Source organism: Lutra lutra, chromosome 3 (genome assembly GCF_902655055.1).
Source record: "Lutra lutra chromosome 3, mLutLut1.2, whole genome shotgun sequence".
Lineage (NCBI taxonomy): Eukaryota > Metazoa > Chordata > Mammalia > Carnivora > Mustelidae > Lutra > Lutra lutra.
Window position 1 is genome coordinate 63,337,940 of NC_062280.1, and position 23,696 is coordinate 63,361,635.

The following is a 23,696-nucleotide window of genomic DNA, read 5'->3' on the forward strand; positions in this document are numbered from 1 at the left end:
TTTGTTTGTTTGTTTGTTTTTTTACAGCTTTATAAACATATATTTTTATCCCCAGGGGTACAGGTCTGCGAATCGCCAGGTTTACACACTTCACAGCACTCACCATAGCACATACCCTCCCCAATGTCCATAACCCCACCCCCCTCTTCCCACCCCCTCCCCCCATCAAAAAAAAGAAAAAAGAAAGGATGAATACCCAAGTTTTGTAGCAACATGGACGGGACTGGAAGAGATTATGCTGAGTGAAATAAGTCAAGCAGAGAGAGTCAATTATCATATGGTTTCACTTATTTGTGGAGCATAACAAATAGCATGGAGGACAAGGGGAGATGGAGAGGAGAAGGGAGTTGAGGGAAATTGGAGGGGGAGGTGAACCATGAGAGACTATGGACTCTGAAAAACGATCTGAGAATTTTGAAGGGGTGGGGGGGTGGGAGGTTGGGGGCACCAGGTGGTGGGTATTGTAGAGGGCACGGATTGCATGGAGCACTGGGTGTGGTGCAAAAATAATGAATACTGTTATGCTGAAAAAAAAAAAAAGAAATCCTGTGGTCATATACCACTTTAAAAAAAAATATATCTCCAAATTGGTATTTTGACATAAAAATACAGGTCTCTCTTTTTTTTAAGTAATATACAAATTTCAGGTGAAAGTGAAGCACTTGTGAAGAATTTGGGGCCAATAATTCTTAAATAAATCAATCTCTTGACAGGAGCAAAAATGTGAATTGAGAAAATACAGTAAAATTCATTAATATAAAAAACAGAATTTTGTGAGTTTTGTAATTTAATTGTATTAGAGCCCATACAACACAACAGATGGAAGTATGGAATTGCAGTGTGTGGGCTGTACTCAAGAAATAATTCAAGAGGCATATAATATAAAGCTCTTCAGTGAAAAGGTAGACTAAAGTAAGAATCATCATGCATAAATATGTTTTACAATATCTCAGTGAGAGAGCTTTTAAAATAACTCTTCATTTCTGAAGATTGCCAAACACGAAACACCTAAGATAGCCTGTCAATTTGTTTCATGAAATTTGACCTTTGGTAGCATCACAGACCATAATGAACTGGACTGACTAGTTTTGCCCTTTTTTTTTTTTTTAAGCAGCAATTAAACCTGATCATAATCTTGCAAAAATCAGGAAATAATGTTCCAGGCCACACACAAGTAGATGAGTTACAAAGGACTGAAAATTGTATTTTCAAAACATTTTTCTTAAATATAATAATGGTAATGGTTGTGCATCAGTCTTTGCTTTTTATGGTTTTTACCAAATACTGAGCAGTTTCAAAAGTTTCAATACATATTATATGTATTAAATACATATCATACACAAAGAATGATAATGCAACAAACAACTGTGTACCTACCACTTAAAGAATATTATTCTAATACCTTCTGTGGGACCTTCTCAGATCTTACCCTTTCCTAACTTTGAATTTTGTATTAATTGTTCCTTTGCTTTTCGTTAGAGTTTGCCATGCATGTTTGTATGCCTAGACAAAATACTGGTTAATTGTGTACATTTTTTTCCCTAAGTCAATTCTTTTTTTTTTTTTTTAAATTGAAGTATGAATAACCTACAGTGTTACATTAGTTTTAGGTGTACAATATAATAATTCAACAATTTTACATATTACATTGTACTCATGGCAGTAAGTGTACTCTAAGTCCTCTTTATCTATTTCATTCATCACCCCACCCACCACCTTTCATACATTTTTACATTTTTTTGGAAAGATTTGTTTATTTTAAAGAGCAAGCTTGAGTAGGGGAGGGGCAGAGAGAGACGGAAAGAATCTGAGGCGGACTCCCTGCTGAGCCCTTGATCTCATGACCCTGCGATCATGACTTGAGCTGAAATCAAGAGTCAGATTAACTGACTGAGCCACCCAGGCATCCCTGCAACATTTTTACATTTTATATATTATAGAAATGTATGTATGATATTCTGCTGCTTGATTTTTTTTGCTCACTATTTAGATGGCATTTATACAAGTTTTCTCATGTAACTGTTACTACTTAATTTCACACTGTGTTGGGTTTATCCATTCTGCTCTTGATCAACGTTTGAAAATTTTCCAGGTGCATGTATGAGAGAGAGATTACAAACAATATTGCTAAGAACATTCTTATACTTGCCTTCTGGTACATATGAAAGAGCTTCTCTTAGATAAATATCTAGGAGTGAAATTGCTAGGTTATAGCAAATTTACCAGATAATGCCCAGTTATTTTCCAGAGTGGTTATATAACACATCCTTATGGTTTAGATGGCATGCTCCTTTGCTAAACTATACTATATATGTGTTTATATATAAACACATATATGTGCACAGACATATAATTATATATATTACTCTTTTTAAACTACCATTTCTTTTCTGAAAATAATTTTATATGCTAGAAATCTAAATAATAGTATTAGTGCTGCTTTTTTAAAGAACCAAGAATTGTGAAAGATGTGGTTGATTGGGAATTTTTGTTATTTGTTGCCAGGAAACAAAATATTAATAAAAAAAAACGGGAAGAATGTTTTAGTTATGTCTTAACAGATGGAAAAACAAATGTATTTATTTTTCATTTGCCTTCCATTACACTACTGATGTCTTCATTTCTAGGACTGAAATAGGCGTTCACTCCATTCTCATTCTTGGTCTTTGGTCTGCTACAGAAGTACAAGGGCTGACTGCTGACATTCAAAATAATGTGTTATGCAAGAAACCAATTTCAGGCATGGAGGGAAAGCTGTTCTTCTTTAGCTGTAACTCCTAAAAATCATCAGAATGGGAGTACTGGAAAAGATTGTAAAGTCTTTTTGTCTCCTCCATAATTTTTTTGTACCTTTTAAAATTTTCTCTTGTAAAAATCCTCCACTTTAAGTTGAAGACGGTTCTTCAACTGTCCAACTGGGTATATTTCAAATATTCTACAAGTTTAGACTTTACTTAACTCAAATCCTCTGGGTACAATAACACCAGAAGCATATGCTTCTCATTTATATCTAATAAGATTTCTTTAATCAGTGCAGGCCTATAAAAACAAGTTGTTCTTTAGAAGAAACATTTTGTAAAATGCTAAAAAAAAGGGGGGGGCTTGAAAAAAAAACCAAAAACCTGTCTTTGTGTAAACAGCCTATTTTTCCAAAGCTTCCTAATGCTATAAGAACTCCAAATTGGGTGTCTTGGTGGCTCAGTGTGTTAAAGCCTATGTCTTCAGCTCAGGTCATGATCCCAGGGTCCTGGGATTGAGCCCCACATCGGCCTCTCTGCTTAGCGGGGAGCCTGCTTCCCCCATCCCCCTGCCTGCCTCTCTGCTTACCTGTGTTCTCCGTCTGTCAAGTAAACAAATAATAAAATCTTAAAAAAAAAAGAACTCCAAATTATTTAAATTAGAATCAAGGAAATTATGATATTATCTTGAAAATTCCTTGAGCGGTACCCTCTCAGTTCATGTGTTCAACTGATTAAGGTGTGCGCCCTGATGATCTCTTGCACTAGGATCAGAAAGCTATAAAATCCTATCTCGCAATTAGTGGGACAGTGGCTTAGATATTTCATGATGTGTTCATTCCAATGGGGTAGTGCATTCACTAATAATGTTTTGTAAATACTAAATGAGTAACCTGAGTTATTTTTAAGAAATCATTGTTACTAAACTCATAAAGAATGATTGGACACTGAATACTATGGTAAAAAATATATCACATGTCTCTGTTAAAAATTAAATGGAGAATCGCAGAAATGTTCTAAGATTTCCAAGCAAAATATATATGGGCCCTAAATTATTTGGTCATTATTAAATTGCTTTGTTGATAGAGGGCTACTCAGTGCAGAGATGCTTTCTAATCTACAATCCAAAATTGCAAAACAATCGTATCTATCAGCCACTAAAAAATCAAACATTTTAAATTCAAATAATAATGATACTAAGAGTGAATATTAATGAGGGGTTCCTGGGTGGTGCAGTCAGCTAAGCATGTTTGACTTTGGTTTCAGTTCAGTTTGTGATCTCAGGGTTCTGAGATCCTTGAGGCAGTCTGTGCTCTGCCAGGAGTCTGCTTGGGATTCTTTCTCTCTCCCTCTCCCTTTGCCCCTCCCCACCATGCACAGACTCTCTCTCTCAAATAAATGCATAAATCTTTTTTTAAGAAAAGAGTGAATATTAACGAATGCTTATTGTGTATACTAAGTATTTTACCTACCTTATTTCATTTAATTTTCACAAAACCCCTATGATGCTGGTTAATGGTATTACCATGTTACAGATGAGGAAAGTGAGATTTAGAAAATTATGTAAATTACTCAGACTAGAAAGCTCTTGAAGAGCAAAGTGAGGCTAAGCCCACACGGGCTAACGCAGAAGCTTGTGTCCTTAATCACACTGAGCAATTCCAAATAATGGTAGGAGTTTTCCATTGGTAGCTACCTTCTCACATCTAAGAATTTTGATGGTCCAAAACAGATATTATACACTTAAGTGTGAATGAAATGACTACTGTGCATACGTTGTGCTATGGGGAGTATTACAAGGTGGGGAGTAATACAAGGGCTCATTCAGTGTGAACGAGTGTAGATGGGACAGGGTGGGGGGATAAAATACAAAAACACATAAAAGCAAAATATGACAAGTGCCATATGAGATATACTGTGGTGATGCATGAAGGAAAGAAATCCTTTTGGCTAGAGGGACGTGAAGAGTCTTTCTTTGTAAAACTGGTAATATGAATCTTCTGAGAAGGGTGAAAGGGAAAATCAGGACTTTGCACAAAGCCTGCCCTGCAGCCAAAAGCTCGAGGCAAGTTAGGCATGACTTGTTCTAGTTCAACCTGGTTGAACTAGAACAGATTATGTATAAAGAAGATCTAGATGCCAGGGATGAAGAATTTGTGTTTAATTATTAGACAGAGGGGAGGCACTGAAGGTTTCCAAGTGTGGAATGACGCCATTCATTCAACAAATATTTGTGGTGTGTCAGTGTGTGCCAGGCACTGTGTTAGATGCTGGAGTGAAAAAAGGCCAGTCCATTCCCTGCCCTCATAGCTCTTATAGGTTGATGGCAGAGAAAGAAACCAATTGTCATCACCAGTGACAAAGTAATGATTGTGCACAGAACGGGCAAAAACTGTGTAGAAAAGAACTTTGATGCTTTGGTTTCTCCAATTTTTTTTTCCAGAAATAAACATTTTGCTTTAGAATAATTTGAGATTCTATTAAAAGTTATTTTAAGATAGTATTAAATAATGACTTTTTTCTATTTAAAAAAATACATAATGAATCTGAACTTCTGGGATTATGTTTATAGATCCGAAAAACATTCTTTTTTAAAGATTTTATTTATTTTTTTGACAGACATAGATCACAAGTAGGCAGAGAGGCAGGCAGAGAGAGAGAGGGAGAAGAGGTTCCCCGCTGAGCAGAGAACCTGACGTGGGGCTCAATCCCAGGACCCTGAGATCATGACCTGAGCTGAAAGCAGAGGCTTTACCCACTGAGACACCCAGGTACCCCTGCAAAACATTTTCTTGATAGTAGTTTCTAGCACAGGTGATTTACAAAATTCATCTCAATCACTATTAAAACTGCTCATTGATGATTTAAGGCCTATCATTCCATCTCAGAACTCTGTGGAATAAATCCCAAAAAGACAAAGGCTACTTTTTACAGGTTGGTTCCTGGCACAATACAAGCTGTTCCTGTCACTATATTGATACCCATGTTGAGGGGATGTCTTTGGACCTTTTGAATTTGACTCTAATTCCTCTAACTATAACAAATCACGGAGTTCTGTTTGAGTTGGAGAATTCTGTAATGACCAATTAAGTATCACAAATAGGGGAAAGCCAGTGTCAAAAGAGGTCCCTAGGAAAGGCATATAAACTAATTACCTGGGCGCCTGGGTGGCTCAGTGGGTTAAGCCGCTGCTTTCAGCTTGGGTCATGATCTCAGGGTCCTGGGATTGAGTCCCGCATCGGGCTCTCTGCTCAGCAGGGAGCCTGCTTCTCTCTCTCTCTCTCTCTCTCTCTCTCTCTCTCTGCCTGCCTCTCCATCTACTTGTGATCTCTCTCTGTCAAATAAATAAATAAAATCTTAAAAAAAAAAAAACTAATTACCTGACTACAATCAATCACCTTTATGAAAAAAATGTTCGTAGTAAGACCTGCTTGTAGTAAAAGTTTTTAGAGGCTTGGGAGCATAAAACTCAGAGATGTCTGGAAATGAAAAACTAAAGAAGGTTACTGAATTTACTCTACAATAATAGTGTCTCAGTAGAAAATAACAGTTTAAGGTAAGTACAGCAAAACAATGTAATCCACATGACGGCACAAACTGATGGGTGGTGGTGAGTGAGGATAAGTTAGGAATAAGAAACCAGATTGCAGCCAAACTTTAAAAAGAATTTAAATATACTGATGTTTAGTTTCCTTTAAACAGCTCCATACCGATGCTGACAAACGTGGATACGAATGTGGTAAAACGGTGTGTGTTAATTGCCAACATTACATAACTAATATTTACTCTAAAATATTTCTTCCAAATAATTTTGTCATCATCAGATATCCATATACATTAGGTATTCTTTGTTTATGCTTTAAAATCTGTATATATTATATTTTTCTTTCTTCTTTCAGGATTAAAACAAAGTTTTGTGTTCTCTACTATAACTACCTTAAGAATATCCTAAATATTAAAGATATTATTTGCTCAAATAAATTGTGTTATAACAGAAAGAACTCCTCAATGTTTCCATACCAGTGATATTTCACTCTAGTGTTTACCTGATGTGAAATTTCACAACAACAAAAATCCTACTATATATTATGTTTTTATCTGGTATCTATTAAGAATGTGTTTGACTGCAATTTATGGGAAAAAATCTGACTAGCAATGACTTAACAAATAGAGGTTCATTTTCTGGAAAACTATACAGCAACATGCAGAAGAATGAAACTGAATCACTTTCTTACACCATACACAAAAATAAAGTCAAAATGGATGACAGACCTAAATGTGAGACAGGAAACCATCAGAATCCCAGAGGAGAACACAGGCAGCAACCGCTTTGACCTTGGTCCCAGCAATTTCTTCTTAGACACATAACCAGAGGTGAGGGAAACAAAAGCAAAAATGAACTATGGGGATTTCATCAAGATAAAAAACTGCACAGTGAAGAAAATAATCAACAAAACTAAAAAGCAGGCCCTAGAATGGGAGACAATATTTGCAAACGATATGTCTGACAAAGGGGTAGTAACTAACAAATCTATAAAGAAACTTTCAAACTCAACACCCAACCAACAAATAGTTCAGTTAAGAAATGGGCAGAAGACATGAATGGACATTTTTGCAAAGAAGACATCCAGATGACTCACAGACACATGAAAAGATATTCAACATCACTCATCATCAGGGAAATACCAGACAAAACCATGATGAGATACCACCTCACATCTGTGAGAATGGCTAAAATTAATAACAGGAAACAACAGATGTTGGTGAGGATGCAGAGAAAGGGGAAAACTCTTATGCTCTTGGTGGAAATGAAAACTGGTGCAGCCACTCTGGAGAACAGTATGGAGGTTCCTCAGAAAGTTAAAAATAGAACTACCATATGACCCAGCAATTGCAGTACGAGGTATTTATCCAAAAAATACAAAAATAATGATTCAAAGGAGTACATACACCCCAATGTTTATAGCAGCATTATCAACAATAACCAAACGATGTAAGAACCCAAGTGTCCATCAATAAATGAATGGATAAAGAAGATGTGGTATATACATATACATTATACATATATTGTGTGTGTACATATACATATACATTATACATATATTTTACATATATACGTATACATTTTACAAATATATACTTATGTGTATATATATAAATATAATCGATTATTACTAGCCATCAAAAATAATATCTTTCTACATGCAATGATGTGGATGAAGCTAGAGTGTATTAGGCTAAGTGAAGTAAGTCAGTCATATAAACACCATAAGATTTCACTTATATGGGGAATTTAGGAAACAAAACAGATGAACATATGGGAAGGGAAAAAAAAAGAGTGAGGGAAGCAAATCATAAGAACGTCTTAACGAGGGACACCTGGGTGCCTCAGCTGGTTAAGCGTCTGCTCAGGTCATGATCCCAGGATCCTGGGATCGAGTCCTGCATCAGGCTCCCTACTGAGCAGGGAGCTTCTCCCTCTACCAGCTGCTCCCCCTGCTTGTGCTCTCTCTCTTTCAATCTTTCTCTTTCTCTGACAAATAAATAAAGTCTTTTTTTTTTTTTAAAGAACTTCTTAACTACAGAAAACAAAGAGGATTGATGGAGTGAGGTGGGTAGTGGATGAGCTAAATGTGTGATGGGTTTAAGGAGGGCACTTGTTATGATGAGCACTAAGTATTATATGTAAGTTTTGGATCACTAAATTCCACTCCTGAAACCATTATCACACTATATGTTAGCTAACTAAAGTTTAAATAAGGATTTGGAAGAAAAAAAACAGAGGGTTGTTTTCTCACATAACATGTCTAAAAGTAGGTGGTTGCCACCTTTGGTTTACTCAGTAATATAATCAATAACATTTATTTTTCTGCCCCACGGTCATTAGAATGTTGGTTTTTCTTCCCTCTGGTTATCATCTCAGGGCCACAAAATGACTGCTATTGGCCAGCAAAACATGTATGCTCAAGCTAAGGTGGGAAGGAGGCAGGGGCTCTCAGCTACTTCTGTCTCTTGTGAGAAAGGCAGAAGCTTTTCCAGAAACCCCCTTAGCAACTTCTTATATCTTAGGGCCACCCCAGGTTTCAAAGAAGGCTGGGAAAGCAGGAAGCAAGAGTCTCATGATTTGGATTATTGTGAGACGTTGCCCAGGGGTGGGTACATTGACATTTCAAACAAAACTATAAATTCTCAGCAAAGAAGGTGGGAAACGGATATTTGATTGGGAGCAAAAAAAGGGTCTGTTTAAATGCCCTAATCATTTGGAAGCTAAAATTCGTAAAGATTGGGATTGTGTCTCATCCTTTTCTTACATACAGGACTTAAGTCATAACAAAAATTGTTGATGGCATAAATCCTGTATTAGATAGAGATATATGGACCATATCTTTTATTTTTAAAAAAGATAGATTTATTTATTTATTTATGAGAGAAAAAGAGAGAGAAGGAGCAGAAGGAGAGGGACAAGCAGACTACCTGCTGAGCACAGAACCCGATGCAGGACTCTATCTCAGGACCCTGAGATCATCACCTGAGCTGAAACCAACAATCAGCTACTCAATCAACCGAGCCACCCAAGCACCCCTGGACTATATTCTATGTATTAAGGCAGTATCACTGAATTTCATGACATTGTACCAATAAGAGAGGTACTATACAGAACTTAGCTCAGACTTCTATAACAAAATACCATGCACTGGGTGGCTTACATAGCAGGTGTTTATTTCTCCCAGTTCTGAATGTGGAAAGGCCAAGCTCAAGATGCCACCAGATCCAGTTTCTGATGAAAGCACCTATCCTGGCTTACAGTCGGCTGACCACACCTTCTTGCTGTGTCCTCCTATGATGGAAAGACAGTACTCTTCTTAAAAGAACACAAATCCCAACATAAGGACCCCATTCCATGACCTCATCTAGACATAACTACATCTTAAGGGTCCTACTTTCAAATACCATCACATTAGGAGTTAGAGCTCAACATAGGAATTTGGGGAGGGACAAAAATATTTAACCTATAACATATATAAGTAATATCCAATTTTACATATATAAATATGTATAATGACACATATATATGCAGACTTTGATTCCAAGTCTTTGAATACTTATTATATATTCCTGTGACCAAAAAATTATAGTCACTGAAAAACACTAACAGAAAATAGTTCTAGCTTTTAAGGCATCAAAGCCAAGACATAAAAGCTAAACACAAATCAAAGCTGAACTAAAACGTTATGGAATCAATACAATAATGTCAGCCTTTTTACTTGATATCCATTATGATTAGCAATAGAACATGTTTTTATTTTATTAGAATCTCCCAACAATGCTGCGAAGTAGTCTCTGACCTCATCTTAAGGATTAGGAAACTGAGGGGCACCCAGCTGGCTGAGTCAGAAGAGCGTGTGACTTTTGGGCTCAGTGTCCTGAGTTTGAGCCCCAAGTTGGGTGTAGAGATTGTTTAAATAAATAAAATAAATAAATAAAACACTTGAAAAAGCAAAGAGATTAGGAAACTGAGGACACTGAGAGTTTAAGCAACTTCCAGGTCCTCCAAGTCATAAGCAATGGATCTGAAGTTTGGAATAGCTCTCTCTTTTCCCAAAACTATGCCCGCACATAGCCCACACACCACCACAGGCCGCTTGCTTCGTTCTGTGACTAGAAGCCTCCCTCATAATGTGGCTTTGTTTTACCCTTCTTCGTTCCCAACTTTTTCATGGTGACTTAGATAAATGGGCAGAGGGAAACAAGATCAGATTATGGAGATGATAAAATGATGAGGGACGAGGTCATGAAGAGAGACAACGCTAAGAGCGAGAGGTGAGTGGACGGGTGGAAGGAGAGCCGAGAGAGATCCCATGGAATTCTGAAGGAAGCAAACAGGAAAGGGGAAAGAAGGAAATGAAAACCGACGGGGTATTTCTCCGGGCTGTGGGTCCGAGGAATGGCAGGATCCCACTCCACATCCCTGCTCTCTCTGATCTCCGGCCAAGCAAGTGGCTTGGCATTGTCCCTCTAACAGCAAGATTCTGGGAGAGGCTTGTGGTCGTGACTGAATTACACTTTCCCTAGCTATTCTTGTGTTCCAATTCTCCCTTGAAGGTCATTTATGGTTAATCTCAAACCACATACATATTTAACTCTCCTTTTAGTTACATTCCAGAAGGCTGTTCTCAAGCAAGCATGAGTTAATACTCTAAGCTTCAGTAACCACAAGCTGAGATTAATCTGCCCTAATGTCACTGTGTTCCTCCTCTTCACGGGAGTTTAAAGAATGATGTGGGGAAAGCCTTGCTCAATTTGCCCCTCCTTTTACTTCACTATTAACGTAGCATAGAATCTCCTATATGGAAAGGAGCTCAAGGTCCTAACCACTCAGTCAGGATTGCAATCTACCCATCCCTCTTTAACATCCTCCAAAGTGGTCTTGTAGCTATATTTGAATGCTTCCTGTCCAGGGAGTTCACCACTTCTGCAGACAGTCTTTTCCATCTTTGGACAACTCTTTCGGAGACAGCTTTTTTTGTTTGTTTGGTTGTTTTTTTTGCCAGTCAGGATAACTGAGATATTCCACAAAAACAAAGGCCCTAAATTGTCAGCAACTTTTTAACAGCAGAGACTGTTTCTTACTTACATTTACTTACTTACATTACTTACATACTTATTTCTTACTTACAGTATGTGCCTCCCCCAGGTCAGCTTGGCTCTGCCCCCTTTGACTTTCCTCTGGGAAAGGAGGTAAAAAGGAAAAGAGTCCATGGCAAATCCCATGCTGTACTTAAAGTGTCTACATTTCATTAGCCAACAAAAGTCACATGAAATCCCAACCCAGGGTGGAACAAGGAAAGGGGAGAAACATCCTAAAGAAAAAAAGCAAATATTTTGAATGATAATGCAATCTACCACGTATTTATTGAGTCAAAATCCTTTTCCAACTAACATTCCCACCTGTGGTTCTTGCTCATCATCTTTTCTTCCTACCAGTTCTATAAGTATTAGAAAACTGCAATCATGTTCTCTCTGAGCTGTCTCCTTTCCAGTCTAATCAGCTCCAATTCTTTCATCAAACTGTTCCCTATATTTAGTGCTCTCACCTAAAACCCTCTTTTAAAGCCTGCTCAGCCATCTTAGGCCCCCTGGTGATAAAATTGTTGGCTTATTCTCCAGAGGAGGGCATCCCTTTTGGGATGATGGGTTTTGTCTGATACTGAGTGTACAAGAACCCCCCCCCCCAAAAAAAAAGCTTTTCTTAAAAAAATACCCTATCCTACCTATAGCTCTCCATATTTTTCATCAACTCAGATCCTCAGCTTTCCACAAACTTCCAGGTTCCTTGACTCTTACACATCAGAATGTGGAATTCTCGTGAGATGAGATGCAGATGTCATATCCCTAACTATACTTTAGTTAGCTTATTAGCAATTTGAAAAGGGATATGAATGGGAAAAAGTAGTTGTACTGGCAAAATTGCCCAAGCCTCCTGTTGTTGTATAGAACTGGTGCACAGTGTGGACTTTGCAAACAGATGGTCTCAGATCAAACCTGACTCCACTAAATACTACCTATGTGACTTTGGGCAAGTGACTTAACCGTGAGCTTTTATTTCCTCACCTAATGAGTTTGGGATAATAATCATTTTCTCCATGTGACTTTTGAGAGGACTAGACAGCAGGACATTGGAGCTCAATGAATGTATTCTCTTGTTACCATATTGGGGTAAAGGTCAAACCTGTGTCTGCTGTCACTTAGGGAACAGGTCCTCTAGCATCCCCTAGGCTCTCCTTAGCTGTGCACACCTTCTCTCCCCAAGACGCCCTTCTGGCCTTATGACATCTTTCATTCCCAATGTTAAAAAGAGAACTAGAGGCCAAGGTAGAGTCATTTGCTCCAGGACAGTCAGCCAAGACCTAACTGCAGTTTCAGCCTCTCCAAGAGTAGAATTTAAGACTAGCATTCTGGAGTTTTCTGGTCGGCACCAATGGGGTAATCTATCACATCAGCGTCTTTATCCCCCAAAGGAAGATGAGGTGATCCACTTAATGAGACCCCCTGCCTTTCCCCCCAGGGGAAGGTAACCTTGCCTGAAAGAATCCTTTCTTTTCTTTTGCTATTAACATCCCTGCCCAACCCTTATTCCTATAAAAATCTTGCATTTTGTAAATTTCCTCAGAGCTCCTTCCTATTTGTTAGATGGGATGCTGCCTGTCTTGGGAACTGCTTAATCAAGGCAATTACATCTTCAAATTTACTCAGCTGAATTTCTGTTCTTTAACACAAAGTTGGCATTATCCAAGCTCAACCAGTATCTCTCAAAGTGTTCTCTAAGAACAAGCTGCACTGAGGGGTGCCCAGGTGGCTCAGGCAATTAAGGGCCCACCCTTAATTTCCGCTCAGGTCATGATGTCACGGTTGTGAGTCTGAGCCCCACGCCTGTTTCCAGGCTCACCTGGGAGTCTGCTTAAGATTCTCTCTCTTCCTCTCCCTCTGCCCCTCCCCCCTGCAATGCGCACAAGCACTCCCTCTCTCTCGCTCAAATAAATCAATCTTAAAAAAAGAACAAGCCAGCATTGAAATCACCTGGTGGACTACTTGGCCCTATTTCAGATTTACAGAGTACGGAACTGGTTAGTCTGCATTATAACAGGCTCTCTATGTACGGTTGCCAGATAAAATACGGGATTTCCAGTTAACTTTGATTTTCACATAAAACATATTTTTAGTGTATGTACCATGCAATATTTGGGACATACTTGTGCTAAAAAATAATTTGTTATTTATCTTGAATTTTAAATTTCGCTGTGTGTTGTGTATTTATTTTTTTATTGAAGTACTGTTGACACATTGCATCCTATCTTTTTAATTGCTGAATTTGGCAAACCTATCCCAGATTTGTGATGCCTACTAAATTTGAGAACCACTGATATAAAAGATTTGGCAAAAATGTCAAATCCAACTTCATGAGTTTCCTCTCAAGGAAAAAAAAAAGAAAAAAAAAAACTACAGAAATAACCTACATAACTTGTGAGTCCCCAAAACAAATACGCAGAAGAGCAAGAGTGCATGTGGCTTTTTTTCAGAATAGTTTAGCTTTTGTTCCAGTAGCCACAACAGCAAAAGTAAACAATCCAGTAGCCAGAGAAGACTCCATGTCCTTATTTCTCCCATGCGAGTCTGTGTGTAGCTTTGGCTTGGGCTAAGCCATTTCCTCTATTGTTTGCCTGTCTTTTTCTTTTTCTTTTCTTTTCTTTTTTCTTTCTTTCTTTCTCTTTCTTTTCCTCCCTTCCTTCCTTCCTTTTTGTCTTCCTCTTTCTTTCCTCTGTTTTTGTTTTGTTTTCACTTTTATTACAGAATTTTCTCCAGTGTACACACAAAGAGGCAAGTGCAATGAACCCTCACATAACCCATCACCAGCTTTTCAGTTACTCACCTTTGCCCATCTTTTTCATTTATAACCTACTGTCTTTGGTTTTGCTTTGTTTCCCTTGGGGTTATGGTATTTTGGAGGCCTTGCTTTTTTCTTGTTTTTGTTTTTTTTTTTTTTTAGTTTCTATTTAAATTCCAGTTGGTTACTATACAGTGCAATATTAGTTTCAGGTGTAAGATATAGTGATTCAACATTTCCACACAACACTTGACGCTCAGCACAAGTGCACTCCTCCATCCCCATCACCTATTTCACCTGGCCCCCACCTCCCCTCTGGTAACCATCAGTGTGTTCTCTATAGTTATGAGTCCGTTCCTTGGTTTGCCTCTCGATTTTCCTCCTATGATCATTTGTTTTGTTTCTTAAAGTCTCACATATGAGTAAAATCATATGGTATTTATCTTTCTCTGACTGACCTTTCTTTCTTTCTGTTTCTCTTTTTCTTCCCTTCTCTTTCTTTTTCTCTTTTTTTGTTTCTCTCTTTTTCTTTCTTTCTCTTTCCTTCCTTCCCTTGCTCCTCCTTTCTTTTTGGTCTAATAGCCCTATGTTGATCGTCGTCTACTCATCTTCCATTTGGCACTTCCTCTTTTGCTCTCCCAGAAGACATACTGGGTGTGTCTTCCTCTGTCTGCCCCACCTTCCAAATATCAGAATACTCTGCCCCATGGCCATCATTCACTTAATATCCAACCTGGTTTCCCTCAACTTCAGTCCTCCGATGGCAACTTCTTAACTGGTAACTTTTCACTTTTATGTGTAATATAGTAATGTGTTGTGTTTGTAGGGTTTGTGCGCATTTACAGAGTCCTTAAAATAAACTTTATCTTAGTGGATTTTCACAAAACCCTTATAACATAAGCAGTTGTGGTGCCAGGGCTCAGAAAGTGTAAGCAACAGCAAGACTTTAGTCTGACGGGTTTATTCCTAGAGGAGACCCTTTTCACTCAGCCTTTGCTTCACCTCAGCTTATTACACTTACGTCGTTCATCTGTCGTTTAGGATAGTGATTAGAACACAGCTGTGTGACTTTGGGCAAGATTTTTTTTTTTCAACCTTTCTAAACTTCCATTTCCTCATTTGTGAACTTAGGTTACTCATAGTACCTACATTATGAGGCACTGGATTTAATGAGACAGTCTGGGTCTCCGTGACAGGACTTAGGAAGCAGTTCAAAATTGTTCGCCATTATGAAAGCTGCCCTCTGGGCTACATCGTCTTCAGGCCCACCCAGTTTTTCTCAGTGCTGTCTTTCAGCAAAGGCAAAACATGGGAAATCTAGGCCAAAACTAGCAAAAAGAGAAGTACAGATGGCGGCACAAGGAGGTAATGGTGATCTAGGCTCATTTTTCTCTTAGCAAACACTTCCTCTTTCATACCATTCCCTACCCTTTATTCACACCACTTTATTTCTCTGTACAGTAACAGTTTTAATTCTCCTGACCTGGACCCAACAGTCTGGAGAAGAACTAATTGAAATAGTAAGGTCTTCAGTCAAATGCGGGGACTAAAGTGTAGTACCAAATGCTCGCATCTTGTCTATCTTCTGCATTTATACTAACCTCCTTCAGTTTTCCTTTGTTCCCTAGTAATTGTGGTGTCTGAGTGCCAGCTGTCTGGAACAACATTATTGCTGTGGTCATCTTCTTTTCCCATTAGGGTCTTTATATGATAACAGGCAGTGTGATAGCATGACATCCCTGGAGGATGAGATAGAGTGCAGTCTGGGGCTTGGTTTGGTTTGTCCCCCCCCCCCCTTTTTTTATTCTACTTTTGGAAAGGTGGAAATGGGTAGACATTACCATTGTTTTTACTGCTAGAAACTCTAAATGTCTTAATCAAATTTAGACGAATACTGTGTATTTGGATGGCTTGCCTTTTGCTGTTGAGACAGGTATCATAATTGCTTTACTCCTCTATCTGGAAAATGCTGATTTGTTTTCCTTGAAGATGTGGAATTGTTGCTCCTTTATATCTAACAGGTTGGATTATGTCCAGGTATTCCATACAGGCCCTCCCATGGAAGAAAATTACCTCAGAAATCTTCAGGGGATGGTGGGGCACCTAGGTGGCTCAGTCTGTTAAGCCTTCAGCTCAGGTCATGATCCCAGATTCTTGGGATAGAGCCTGGAGTCAGGCTGTACTTCAATAAAAAAAATAAATACACAAGAGAGAAGGAGAGACTCCTTCTCTCTCCTTCTCCTCCTTCTTGTGGACCCTCTCTAGCTGTCTCTCTCTCTGCCATATAAATAAATAAGATCTTTAAAAAAAAAAAAAAGGAAGGAAGGAAGGGGGAACGAAGGAAAGGGAGAGAGAGAGAGAAAGAAAGAAATCTTCAGGAGGTCAAATACTCTGTCTTTGAATGGTATGAGGAAGTAGACTATAACTGGGGCATACACTTGACCTTTCTCTGCCCACTGAGATTCTAAGACTTTGATGAGGCCCATTTTAGTTGCTATCTTATTCAACAAACAGTTCAATCCCACAAATATTGAGTAAGCAAGTACCGTGTGCAGGACATTCATTCAATAAATATTTTCAACTTTAATTGTGTATTCATGCATGGGAGATTCACCTACAAGAAAAAGAAGAAGAGAAAGAGACGGGGAGGAGGAGGAGGAGGAGGAGGAGGAGAAATCCCTGCTCTCAAGGAACTTCAAAGCTTCCCACGGAGAAGACATGTGAACATAATGGAACTACACATTGTGTGTTACCTCCGTGGACTGAGAGTTGCGGAGTGGTTTGCTGAGGGCGGGGGGTAGATCTTTGAAGAGATAACTGGGTGCTATTAGAAGAAGGGGAGATGGATGCTGGGAGGGTAGAAACTACTGCTGAAAAATGCAAACTGAGACTTTAGTCATGCCTTAGGGAGAGGTAGGACTTTTATTGGAGTTGAAGCATAGGCAGTAGAAAATATGGATGTGAGAGCTAAACATGATTTCAGACCTGACTTTGCCAATAAGCTGTATGACCTTGAACAAGTTATTTTGCCTCTCTGAGCCTTGTTGCTGAAATCGGAATTGTGAGACCTCGCCCTAAGTGTTAAAGTAAACATCAGCTTAAGCCGCTAGTTGGTCTCACACAATAGCTCCATGTCTGGTGCCAACACTGAGCTATTAAACTTGGGAAAATTATTGAAGCTCTCAATGCCTCAGTTTCCACATCTGAAAATGGAAATGATAATAAAAGTACACCTACATCCCATGGTCGTGAGAATTAAATAAGTTAATTATGTAATTGAAAGAGTGCCCACACATAGTAAGCCTTATAATCATTTGCTATTGTAACCAAGAGCTTGATACAATATAAGCAGTTAAATTCATATACTGCCTGGATAGCAGCTGCACAATAAGGTGTTTTGTTTTGTTTTTTGAATCAAATATAGTCCACTGTGCTAACCATTGTGAGAAATATAAATGTGTATTTTTAGAGAAGACAATGAAAGAGATTATACCCTAGTTGTAAGTAATATTCACAATAACCATAATCAAGACAGTGTGTGATAAATGTTGCAAAAAAGAACAGATATGTCCTATTGATTGTATAGGAGAACAAGAGGTCAGGAAAAGAAAGTAAAACTATAATTCAGAGCCTAGGGGAAGGAGTGGGTGTTTCTTCCTGGGTGGAAGGAGAAATAATGATCCTTGAGTCAGCAATGCTAAGATATGTGTGCTGTTGCTAGATGAACTGATGTAAGGAAGACATTCCTGGCAAAACCATGTATGTTCAAAGGCAGAGAAGTATGGGAGGACTCTGAATGTTGCAGAGAAAACTCAGTCATTCAAAGCAGATTGATCATGAGGTGTAAACTTGGGGCCATCACTTGACTGATGGGGGCACAAAGATAAATAAGACATGGTAAAAAGTCTTTTTGGATGATGCATCCTGAAGATTGTTTCCTGTTTCTCATGTCCTTTCTCCCTTGCCTTCCTGTTACTCCCATTTTTTTCTTCCTTCAAAATATATTTATTTATAGCTATAATGTGTTAGAGAAATGAGCCTTTCCCTATGACATAGATTTATCAAATCGAGATTTTTTTTCCAAGTTACAGTGAGATCCCAAACAGAGTTCTTTCACAGAATACCTTATTGGTACAGAGGTCTCCTCTGACCGCCATGTCGCTGGAGGACTGGAACAGCTTATAATTCTTGCTACAGTCCCTGGGGGCTTGGTACAGAGGAGGCAGGCAATAAATAATTGCAGAATTGAATTGTTTTGAGATCTTAAATGCTCTAGAAAGTATCCTCTTCACAACTTGGTAGCAAATTGGGTGTTTCTTAAGAGAGCATAAGCCTGTGGAGATCCTTTCTGTCTGCTAAATGCTGATTTTTTATTTTTTTGGCATTGGACATTCAAAAATGAGTATTTTATTAACCTTAAATCAATTTCCATCACTGTTTCTGTCTCCTATAATGAATTTTTTGTTTTTTTATACTTTCATTGTGAAATTATTCAAGTGAAAAAACAAAATTCTGTCAAATCTACTAAGCAGAGAGATTTTTAAAGGAGGTAGAGACTTTGACCTGGCAATTCTATTTCTAGAATGTTATCCTGCTTACATATACTTACACGTACATGGGAAAACATATATCTCAATGTTTATTACTTATTGAAGCATTGTTTGTAGGAAAAAGAATCAAGTAACAACCCAGCTATCCTTCAATAGGAAACTGATTAAATAAATTATGGTTATCCATATAATTAGATATTACATCGGCATTAGAATAATGTAGATTTATATGGGCTTATTTGGAATGATCTCAGGGACATATTTTTAAGTCAAAAAAAAAACCCATGAAAGATAAAGGAAGAGAAAAATAAAACTACAGAATAGGCATAAGGAAGAAAATTCCCATTTGTAAGACATATAAATATTTATCTCTATGTTTTATATACTCATTTCTTACATGTGAATGCTGTGTATGCACAGAAAATTTTTAAAAAGATAAGAAAGAAAGAAAGAAAGAAAGAAAGAAAGAAAGAAAGAAAGAATAAATAAATAAAACATCTGGTTGGGAATCCGGACTAGGCAACAAGCATACTTTGCATCATATATCCTTTGTATTGTACATTTTTCACCACGCTAATGTATGTTTTATTAAAAATTATCTAATTGAAGAAAGAAAAGTAATGGAGAGAAGCCAGTTTTGTTTTGAAATTAATTCCCCTATTAATAAGTCAATATTTCCCAGCCCTGGTTTTTTACAAGGGTATTTTCAAATAGCTCATATATGCATAGGAGTATTTTAAAGATCTTAAAATGAGAATAAATGATAACTTAGTTTTAAAGGGAAACACTTCCGGGAGAGAGAGAGATGTTTGCAAAATGGGAGCAGTGTTCTAGTGAGCAATCCATTTGCATTCCTGTGGATCTTCAATACAAATACAAACTCAGTGTTCTCCTGGACTCCAAAGTAGAACTGCTTTTATTTTCCTATATTTAAAGGTCAAAGACACCAGACAGCCTAGCGTACTTAACTTTAGCTCATTTGAGTAACATTTCTCTTTGCTCTGGAACATGGTTGGCTCTTGGGGAAAGAAGCCAACTTTTCAGTTTCTGCTTTTCATGGTTTCTGTCTTCCCCTCAGCTTCAGTGCAGGTCAGTCACACAGATAAGCATTATGCCCAGAATAAAACTGGCTTTGTTTATCTGGACTAATAAATGAATGGAACCAGTTATTTTCATTGGCTTGGTCTGGAAGGAAACCAAACCAATTTTCACAGACCTTAAATTGGACCTAAACCAAGCTCCTTGTCCTTAGCGGTAACAAGAGCGGTTAACGATGAACCCAGTATAGAAGTAAACATTTTTGCAAAGGTAATACATATTTATTGCCAGGAAAGAAAATTTGGCTAAAACTAGAAAGTGTCACTGATTGCCCTGAAAGCTCTGAGAAGATCTGCTTCATTTCCATTTCAGTGGGTTTGAGGTTTGCAGGTCAGTGGAACCTTTTTTTATGTTCTAGAGGCTCCAATTTCCTCGTGGCTAATGCTCCTAATCAACTTATTCCATCTTATGCTGATGAGCACAAAATATTTATGTGGTATCATCAAAACTTTTGCACAAACCTCTGCTTTACTCTGGAAACTTACAAGACTCACACCTGTTATTTCCAAGCTTCCCAGTAAGTAGGCAGTTTTTTCCCCCAGTTCGTTAAAGAAACAGTGAGATGTTGACTTCCATTATGCCCATATAGTAAATGCTCTTATCACTGATCTTCACTATGCTTATGAAAGCAGTTACAGCCTCTGCTTTTGTTGTGGTTGTTAGTGCCTCTGTTTAAAGGGCATTGCTGCCCTATTTAAGATTCGTGGCTGGCCTTTTCATTACACTCCCAACACTGATCCTAAATATAGTCCCCAAGGAAAATGGATAAAATCATTGTTAAAAAGAAAACCATAGGCTCCAAATGGCATCTCTTAGGCCGTGTCCCCAAGCCAGGGCTTAATGCCAACTCTAATTGCAGTTTCCAGTCCCCCCACCTCTCTCACCTATGTGTATTTTAACCAGTCAGTCAGGCATTTTCTGATCAACCCAAAGGAGTCTACCACAGGGACCCTATTCAACCCCCAAAGGAAGATGAGGTAAACTGCATGATAAGAACCCCTCCTCACCCCTACAGGAAGGTGACCTTGCTGAAACAATCCTCTTCTTCTGCTAATAACTTTCATACTCCACCCTCCTTCCTATGAAAACCTTCCTTTTTTTTTTTTTTTTAAAGATTTAATTTATTTGTGTGTGTGAAAGGAGAGAGAACAAGAGAAAGCGCAAGCAGGGGGAGGGACAGAAGAAGAGGGAGAGAGAGAGAATCTCAAGTACTCTCTTCACTGAGCCGGGAGCGGATGCCCGGCTTGATCTCAAGACCCTGAGATGAGGACCTGAGCTGAAACCAACACGCAGATGCTCAACTGACTGAGCCACCCAGGTGCCTCTAGAAACCTTCCATTTTGTGCAACTCCTGGAAGCGCCCTTCTACTTGCTGCCGGAATGCTGCCTGATTCACGAACCAAAACTAAGCCAGTTAGTTCTTCAAATTTATTCTGTTGAATTGTTTTTTTTTTTTTTAAGATTTATTTATTTACTTGACAGAGAGATCACAAGTAGGCAGAGAGGCAGGCAGAAAGAGAGGAGGAAGCAGGCTCCCTGTTGAGCAGAGAGTCCGATGTGGGGCTCGATTCCGGGACCCTGAGATCATGACCTGAGCCGAAGGCAGAGGCCCAACCCACTGAGCCACCCAGGCGCCCCTGAATTCTGTTTTTTAACAGTATTTAACTTGGTTAATATCTTGCTCAAAGACTGGGACAATTTCTTGGAGTTGCTTCCAGGACTATTATTTTTTTTTTTTTTAAAGATTTTATTTATTTATTTGAGAGAGAGACAGTGAGAGAGAGCATGAGCTAGGAGAAGGTCAGAGGGAGAAGCAGACTCCCCATGGAGCTGGGAGCCCGATGTGGGACTCGATCCCGGGATTCCGGGATCATGACCTGAGCCGAAGGCAGTCGTCCAACCAACTGAGCCACCCAGGCGTCCCAAGGACTATTATTTTTTGATGCAAAAAGTTGCATAGCTATTTTCCCCATAGGTTAATCTGCATATATGAAAGAATGGAACAAACCTTGCCAGGAGGAGGAAGGATTTGTTAAGAACTTAAATCAAAGAATAATTTGTTAGAGTATGTATTTTTTGATAAAAATCATTTATTCTTTCTGTGATTAAAAAATAATAGCAAGGGCCACCTGGGTGGCTCAGTGTTGGTTAAGTGTTTACCTTGGGCTCAGGTCATGATCCCAGGTCCTGGGACTGAGTCCCTCACCCGGGTCTCTGTTCAGCGGGAGCCTGCTTCTCCCTCTACCCCTCCCCTTGTTCATGTTCTCTCTGTCTCACGCTCTCTCTCAAATAAATAAATAAAATCTTTAAGAAAAGTAATACCTGTTTGTGGTAAAACAAACTCAAGACAATTCTTTAAAATGTAAAAAAAAAAAAAGAAAGAAAGAAAGAAAAGAAAAGAAAAAGAAATCCAGCCATTTCTTCAGCACCCAAAGATAATCACTATGAACATTTGTGTGTACCTCTTTCCAGACATTTATATGAGTAGACATTAGGAACACACACATTTTTTTAAGACAAAAATGGGGTACCATACTCTTAACAACATGCCCTTGAGCCCTTTAAAAAACATTAAGACACACAGATAATCGGGTAAGTATATAGGGAGATAGTCTCCACTTTACTATTTATAATGCTACATAGTATAGGAATTCTATTGTAGTTACTTCACCAATCCACAATTAATGAACATTTAAGTAATTTCAATTCAAATGTTATATAAGGCAAACATCCATGCATGTTTGTTTGACTAACTCTTTGGATTTTATACCTAAAGTTTACTGACTATGAATACATAAAATGTTTGAAATATATTCTCAATTTGCCCTCCAAAAATGTTAAAAAGGCATAGTATTGTTTCAAAATCGTGAAAGGGTAATTTCTACCTCACAGGAAAGTTACCTGGAAGGAGCTTTCAGATGAAAGGAGATGGTGAGGAAAGATGGAGGACCAGGAGATGGGGATGACACTAGACGTATTTCTTAAAGTAAAAGTCATCCGTAAGAAGGTAGAAAAAAATGAGTGCAGACTGGTGATTTAAAAAATAATAATAATGAAAAAGGTTAGGTGTTACATGAAGTCAGACACCAGTTTAAAGCAGTTGCTGAGAGAACATTCATGTGAGACAAGTTACCTAAAGGAGAGAAACCCAGAACTTTTAGCTCGAATGAGCTGGAAAGTTACTGTTTTGTTCAGGAGATTGTACCAGATAGCAAGAGATCGTGCCTAAATCTGTTTTCAAATATAATACTCCCAACTTTTCAATGGGCTGGAAAAACAAGCCCTCCTTCTCCTACTGTACTTAAAAGATGTGTTGTCTTTTTTTCCCCATATGTCTTCAGTTTGGACCAGAACCCACTACGTTAGAGATCTGGTTAACAAACGTCCTTGAGGAGAAAATAATTTTACAAATGCAAGTAATTATTTAGAAGTGTTTCCAAAGTGAATTAAGATACCTCTTACACTTCCTCAAATACTTAAATCCAGGTGTATTGATTTAAATGGTTAAAACCATTATTAGTTTTGCAAACCTGGGAAATAGAAAAAATGTCTTCTGGATACTGTTGTTCAATCTGCTCACCCTTTCTCAGGTGCCAGACCTCCCCAGCTGCCACCACTTTGTCCCAGCAGGTCTCTCCTCCTCCAGTCCAGCTTTGTCCTTTCAAGATAGGACTTTCTCGGGGTTGAGGCGGGGGGTGGGGCAAAGATCGTATTGCTCTCACTCTGCAAGGACTAAATGCTTTAGTCTTTGTTTCCTTCAGGCACTCCTAAATGGTACTGACTTATCTGATGAACTTCTTTGGAAATTAATGACTCGTGGTAGTTCAGTGCGTTACTATTTCTGATAACAACAGCAATTAAAGAGTGGCCTCCAATGTCTCAGTGGGAAAAGATCCCTTCTATAAAGGGACATCAGGTTTCTTCCAA

At 38.4% G+C, this 23,696-nt stretch overlaps 1 protein-coding gene across 1 annotated transcript in view; it reads right to left on the reverse strand.

The window, feature by feature from the left end:
- LOC125095498 (sodium channel protein type 3 subunit alpha) overlaps positions 1-23,696 on the reverse strand; it is a 1,188,574-nt gene that overhangs the window by 648,171 nt on the left and 516,707 nt on the right. The gene's annotated exons all lie outside the window — the stretch shown is intronic.